At 33.4% G+C, this 7,821-nt stretch overlaps 1 pseudogene; it reads left to right on the top strand.

Moving 5' to 3' along the window:
* Positions 1-5,509: 5,509 nt before the first annotated feature.
* Positions 5,510-6,340, top strand: LOC101353869 (olfactory receptor 5F1-like; annotated as a pseudogene).
* Positions 6,341-7,821: the final 1,481 nt, after the last annotated feature.

The raw sequence follows: 7,821 nt of genomic DNA, 5'->3' as shown, positions 1-7,821 counted from the left end.
AAAATCATTCCTGCTTATAGTTATTGTAAATATTTGCAAGAGTTGAACGATCCTGAAAATAGAAAATAATATAGAATTCTGTTAAGTCCAAAACCATTAACGATAAATGGAAAATTCATTTACACGTTTCAAGATTCCCAATGATTTCACAAGCCTTTAGCCCTTGTTACAAAATACGGTTACATGTTCTAGAATTCCACTAGATTCAAAGATTATACACTAACATACCTTAAAAATAAATTCAATGAACAATTCTTCAAAAAGTTCCTTAGAAAATGGAAGAAGGTTAATTAGGGTATAGAACTGTAATCCAGACTTGGGTGAAGGAAAATGGACATAAAGCCATTTATGTTTTCTGTGTGCAAATAGCTTCATGCTACTGAGATGGCAATGTTGTTATTTATGAGTACATAGATTTTAACCTCTGTAAGATATAAATTTAAGGATCCTTGGTGGCACAATGGTTAAGCACCCGACTGCTAACATCAAGTTCAGCCATTTGAACTCACCGATGGCTCCACAGGAGGAAAGACCTGGCGATATGCTCCCATAAAGATTACAGCCTAGGAAACCCTACGTGGCAGTTCGGCTCTGTCATACAGGGTCACAATGACTCAGAAGCAACTCAACACACAACAATAACAACAAGATGTAAATTTAAGTGTCAAAATTTATAAGAAAATCATGACCATATTACTAAGTTGGGGCCTGTGTTAGCAAGGAATCTGCAAATTTGGTTTTATTTGTACCTGTATAATTTAATTTAGTTTTTATAGTAGTAGCCTTGTTATTCCTCTTTGTATTTGTGGTAAACTACTTTAGAACTATAGGTTTATGCTGAAGTCTAAGTTAATAATATTGTAGCATTTAAGAAATCTTAAGTTTAACTGTACTTAAAAGTTTAATTTTTAAATTTATATAAAATGTTTGTAATTGTTGAGATGATGACAAAATGAAATAAAATATAAAATGTATATCTTCAATTTAAATATTTAAAAGCTTTTAATTAACTAACTTTGTAAATGAGATCAATCTTTATGCAAAGACCTCTCAGAAGTGACTGCTAAAATTTATTAGACACACATAAAGAATATAATCTTTGTATTATTAACTTAACAGTTTTAAGGTTTTCAGATTTGTCACCTTAATAATTGTACAGATTTTGATAGCAACTGAGATCTCCTATTTATAAAATAGTGAAGCCCTGGTGGCACAGTGTTTAGGAGTTCGATCACTAACCAAAAGGTCAACAGTTCGAATCTACCAGCTTCCCCTTGGAAACCCTACTGAGCAGTTGTACTCTGTCCTATGGGGTCACTATAAGTCAGAATCTGACTTGACAGCAATTTTTTTTTTTAGGGACTATGTAACAGATATGAAAAAGATAAATATGCAAGGCTACATATTAGATGGTCAGACTAGAATATACTTGTATGAAGACAAGATGTCAGTCTTCAACAAATGGCGTGTTTCTTATATACTGGAAACTGACCCCTGTTGTTCAGAAAAATGGGAAGTCTTCTTAACTAGCAGTTGAAGGAACAGGGTGACTTTTGGGGGAAACATACATGAAAAAATGTACAAAAACTATCATCAATTCACCCTTGTGACCCTAATACTCTACAGTATGTTTTCTCCTTTTCAAAATGGGCGACTGAGAGCTTGACATAACTAACATCATGATGAATCTGTTTGTTTTTTTTTTTCTGCCTGCCTTCTCCTTTCTACATACCTTTGTTAATGAGTTTGTTTTGCTCTGTCCAGCCACCTGTGATTTACAACTCCCACATGAAGATGAGAGCCCAGATAGCTGGCATGTATATCTTTAGCCTGATAAGGAGATGTCCGACATGTACCTCTTTAGTCTGATAAAGAGTCTCTTGTAGTTATCTTGTAAAGAATAACTCATCCAGCCATGCCATCTGTGGGCTATGTGTTACAAAGATACTTCTAACCCTTGTAAAAATCGTATATAAACTGTAATGTAAAATTGCCTTTTGGGACTCCACAAAGACAGCCTGTGTTGCTGTCGTACTCCCCATTGGTGCTACCTCCTACATAAACTTTCTCTCTCTTTCTGACTTTAATTGGCTTGACTGCTCCAGGGCACAGACCCTAATCGGGCAACAACCATAAAGATACTTCTGAATCTTAATTTTCTTGGCTCTTTGCATAAATCAGGGAGAATGTAATGCAAAACTTTCTTTCTGGTGTGTCCTTAGAGTATTTCTGCCTTGAAAGGGTAGCATATGGAATTAAGGCTATGATATGGAATGTCATATATACGATCTTTGGAATTTAGTATGTGAGTATACCAAACATAATTGGAATAGTTTTTCAAGTATTTTTTATTTACTTTATTAAATAAAACCTTCAATCATTCAAAAATACATCTACTAAGCATAACTTTGTACCAACACATCCTCTCATTTAGATTCTAAATAATAGAAGAAATAGACACGTAATGTACTAGTAAGTAGAAATTCACTTTAGAGAGTTTAATAATTCCTGAGTAAGTGCTTTAGGAAAATAATGTTGGAAACTGTGCAAGTGAGGGGAAGCTCAATTGAATGGCTCATTCCAATGCTGAAACATTCTCTCACATGAACTCAAGGCATGCTTACTTATGGGCATTAGAGGTAGATTTGTAGAACTGGCTTCACCTAACTTTCCCACCCAATTTTGGTCAGAAAAGCTTGCAGATGGAGAGAAAAAGGAGCATTACATGAGCATTAAGGAGCATTATGTGAACAGTGTCATGTCAACAAAAGTACAATGTGTCAAATTTACAGGGTAATGAAATTTAACATTGGATGCATCTACTTCCAAACATGTCCCAAGTATTAATCGTCCATTCTCCTCAAGGAAGAGTTTGAGTCTACTGTTAACTAGAGGAATTTAACTTTATGATGATGGGAGTAGAACTACCCTCCTATTGTATGTATGAGAATGACTTCCCACAACTACCTTGTTTTGTATACAGTAAGACAGATGCTTACATTCAAAGCAAAAACTGTAGAAGCATGAGTTTAAAAAGGAACAATACATCACATCAGTTAAGATGGACCTTATGTTATCCTCATGGAAAAAACAAGTTGCTAAAATTTTAAGACAACTTCTTTTTAAAAAAAAATTAATAAAAACATATGTAAAGTATAACTTTAAAGAACTAGCCATTAGGAGCTTTCTAATTTTTTAGATAAAACATATATTTAAACACAATACACCTGAATTGTGGGCACATAGTTAAATCTGTATTTTGAAAAATTAAATACTTAAATTTTTATATTATAAATCAAAAAGAAATTTTAATCAATAATTTGAGCCTCCTAAAGCAAACAGAGGAAAAGAAAAACGACAAGAGAAGAAATCACTGAAATTTATAATAGAGTACAATAAAGTAAAACAATCAAACCAAAAGCAGCTCTTTGAAAATATCAATTAAATTGTTAAACTACTAGGCACACCATCCAACGGGGAAGAAAAAGAGATAATAACACATTATCAAGAATGAAAAAGAGGACATTATCTGATATTAAAAGGATAATAATGGAACATGAGCAAAAACTTCTTGTGACTAAATACCTTAGTGACTAAGTCTAAGTTAAAATGGAACAGGTTAAGAATTACTTATTAGTTCTATATGTTAAAGATTGTGCTTAAGTCAATTCCTCTACCTCTTAGCAGTGTGTCTATTGTGAAGTCATTTAACAGATTAAATCCATGCTTTCCTAGACTGAAAAATGGAAATAATGTCAACCTCAAGTACTAGTGTAAAGGAAAAATTGGGAACTTAATTTGAAGAAGGTCACTATAATATCTGATGCATTTTGAGTTCTTTATGCAAGTAGATTAATCTTGCATATGGACATCCAATCAGATTGATTTCATCTTTTTTTCACTTGTGAATTTAGTCTAGAAATGCTGTTGTTTCACTGCTTATAAAATGATTGTCACAGACAGTAATTGCAAACAATCAAGAAAAATAAAGTTGAAATCATAAAAAGACATATGGTTTAGTTATTTATTTTCTTATTTGCTTAGGCAAGAGTATTTCTTTGAAGATTGTCACAAAGAATACAAGGTAGTTTCCCATTCTCATTAATTTCACGCCAGAACAGACTGAATTGTAGGTTAAATTTAAACAGATACACACACAGAGACTAAGGAAAAGTAAAAATTTGGTAGTGCTCTATGTATTCCTTCGGGATAAGGTAAAAATACTAAGAGAGAAGTAATGTAAATAGTCAATTAAAATTATTTAATCTGACTTTGATGAAGGACTTTAAAATAACACGGAGATCAGAAATCACATCATGATGCAAGCTCCACGTGTCTGATTGCATCAGCTTTGAATTACATATACACTTGCTTAGCGTCATATTTTATTTTCTTTTGAGAGTAAACTTCCTGTCTTTAGAGAACTGCTTCACAATTAATACCTACATCTAATCCTCATAGCTCCCCAATCTTCTTGAAGGAAAACAACATAAAAGAACCTCAACATGTATTTCCTCAAAAGTTATCTCAAATTTTACAAAGAGGTAATTCAAATTTATGCTACATTATTAAAAAAAAAAAATTCCTTTTTATTTTTTAATCCCCAAATGAGAATCCCTAGTATTAAAGAAAATGATAGACTACACAGGTAAGATACTCTCTGGGAAGGAAGTTTTAAGGATTTGGTAGTGTTATTTACTGGGGTGGAGAAATACCACATCTGCTATTAAATTGCATTAATTCGATACGTGCACCATCCTTGTAACAAGAACAACAATTTGGTTCACTATACAAAATTACAAAATTATTCTTAAATTTATAACGGATGTCAAAGTATAGCTTAGCTATAATTGTCAAAAATGTTCCTACTTAGGGTTACACAAAAGCTATTTCCAGGGAAGTGTATGAATTTTGGAGAGATGATTGTGCAGAGTTGTTTTAAGGGAGAGAAAATATTATCCTTAAGTTAAATCCACATAATTGTACAGAGAATCTGAGAGACCTCAGCAAGAATATTTCTATCCATTATATTCAATTGTAGGCTGGTATACAAAGAAGAGAACAATATATGTTACTTTTGCAGAAGCTGAAGTGGAGTCTGTGGCATTAGATAAGTGATTTAAAAAACCTACAATCCAGCTTCAGTACAATTACTCGTTAAAACAAAATGTATTTTCCAGTAGTACTCTATTTTTCGTCTCACTTCACTCATTCCATTTACTATTCTATGTTATCCTAGGTTTTTAAAAAATTTTTTATTTTTATTTTCTCCCATGTGTAAATATCCTCATTGACATTTCAACTTCTTCTGGTAAAGTTTTGGAGAGGGAAGTATTTACACTCGATCCGCAGTTTAAACAAACTATATTTGTAACAAATGACCAGAAAAAACTTTACTTCACTGACTTAGTTCATCCTGTTGGGATTAGCAGACACCCTGGAGCTACAGATCATCCTCTTTTTGCTATTTTTTGTGATTTACACACTCACAGTTCTGGGGAATGTAGGGATGATCCTGCTAATCAGGACGGATTCTTACCTTCACACACCCATGTATTTTTTCCTGGCTAAATTTCCTTTGTGGATGTTTGCTACTCATCCACCATCACCCCAAAGATGCTGGTAGATTTTTTGTCTGAGAAGAAAACCATCTCCTTTGCTGGCTGCTTCTTGCAGATGTATTTCTTTATTGCCCTGGCAACAACTGAATGCATCCTCTTTGGGTTAATGGCCTATGACCGCTATGTGGCCATATGTAACCCACTCCTTTACTCCTTAATCATGTCCAGGACAGTCTGCCTTAAAATGGCAGCTGGGGCCTTTACAGCAGGATTGCTGAACTCCACGGTTAACACAGGTTATGTAAGCAGCTTACCGTGCTGTGCTTCCAATATCATCCATCACTTCTTTTGTGACGAACCCCCTCTTTTTAAGCTCTCTTGTTCTGACACACTCCTAAATGAAAGCATCTTTTCCACTTTTGCTGGTGTGAATATAGTTGGAATTCTGCTGGTCATCCTCACTTCCTACTCCTACATTCTCTTCTCCATCTTTCGTATGCATTCAGGGAAGGGGAGGCGCAAAGCATTTTCAACTTGTGCCCCCCACTTGAGTGCTTCAATTCTGTTCTATGCAACTGCCATCTATACTTATCTGAGATCCAGTTCTAGCTACTCCCTGAATCAAGATGAAGTGGTTTCCGTGTTCTATACAGTGGTAATCCCATGCTGAATCCTCTGATCTACAGCCTCAGGAATAAGGAAGTAAAGAAGGCTTTATGGAATGTGATTACCAGGAAAAGAATCCCTTCGTTTCTGTGATTGTCTGGTTAATTTTCTGAACTAAATTCAGTATATAATTAACTTCCTGTACTAAATAAAGTTTTTAATTAACTTTCAAAGGCTAGTTCAAACATACAGTTTTTTTTATTAGAATATTTTCATAGTAAACACATTCTTTTAATACTCAAGTATCTGGATCCAATTAAGGATATGGCAAATTAGACGAATCATACAGGAACACGGATGTTCACATTGTAATCACACTATATCTTCACTCGGTCTTTAAAAATAAAGCTTATTTATAAGGCACACTTGGCTATGGAAAAAAGAAGATTAAATGTTTAGAGACAAAAATCACAATATCCCGTGGAACTAACCATATAGAATAATTTGGAACATCCATTCAACTTTTTTATCTTATGCATGCCTTTTCACTACCTGTAATATAACCGTTAGATATGTATTGCACATTTCGTAAATGTTTTTAAGTTATAATGAATTTTCCTTTTTAACTTAGTGATATGTATCATGGAAGGGATGCTTAAATCAAACTTCAGGACTGTAGTTTTATTACAATTCTAAACTTTTGTCTTTTTATCTCTCTTTCCCTATCTATACACACCTACATTTACTAAAGAATGAATGTGTGTTTGTGCAAAAAGTTTATCAAGAACACTGCCGACTGATTTGAATGCACCAATGACAGCATTCCTTTCATTCCTAACTCTTCTCCTTGGAACTTTCTGAAACCTTCTTCCCCTTTCTATCTTTCAGACTCACACACACACACAGATACATACATGCACACTCAGGCATGCACACACACATATCAAAAACAAAAATAAAATACAACCCACTCAGCTGCTACAAAGAGTTCAATAGACACATACTTTTAACCTAGGTAAATCAATCTTCAATGGATGAATCTGACCCAAATTCTTTATTAGATTCATAATTTTCCTCTTCATAGAAATCTTCTTTCAATCGTCAATAGAGAGCAATTGAAATTCATCTCAATATAAATGTGAGGCACTATTAATATGGAGGGTGATATCAAAGATTTATTTGCAATATGTCATAAGGGAATCATATATTGATCAAAATATTGCAGAATTAAATAATAAGATTATGTGGCTTCCACTGTAAAACTTAGGGATAGAAACGATGTTTTGGAAATGAAATAAAGTTTTTCTGATGTTTGGGATTTTCAGCATGTCTTATTTTGAACCATGTTCTCTGCTCTCTAACTCAGCTATCCTCAATCTGATTAATCTCATTTACAAAGTCTACAGATATTGTCAATAATGGAAGCTCATATCGCTTCCTGATGCTGGGTCAATTTTAATTCATTGAGTATGTGTTTTCTAAAAATTTTGATACTTTCTGTAATTCATAATTACTTGTGGTAAAATGGTTTTTAATTCTCAAATTCCCTTGCTTATTGTTCAATGAATTTATGTGAAAAAAATTCCAAATTTTTTTGTTTTCTCTAACTCAAAAGATATTTTGCTTTAAAAAGTAAGGAGAAACTGATAATTTT

Source organism: Trichechus manatus, unplaced genomic scaffold (genome assembly GCF_000243295.1).
Source record: "Trichechus manatus latirostris isolate Lorelei unplaced genomic scaffold, TriManLat1.0 scaffold00236, whole genome shotgun sequence".
Lineage (NCBI taxonomy): Eukaryota > Metazoa > Chordata > Mammalia > Sirenia > Trichechidae > Trichechus > Trichechus manatus.
This window is presented reverse-complemented; position numbering and strand designations above follow the sequence as displayed.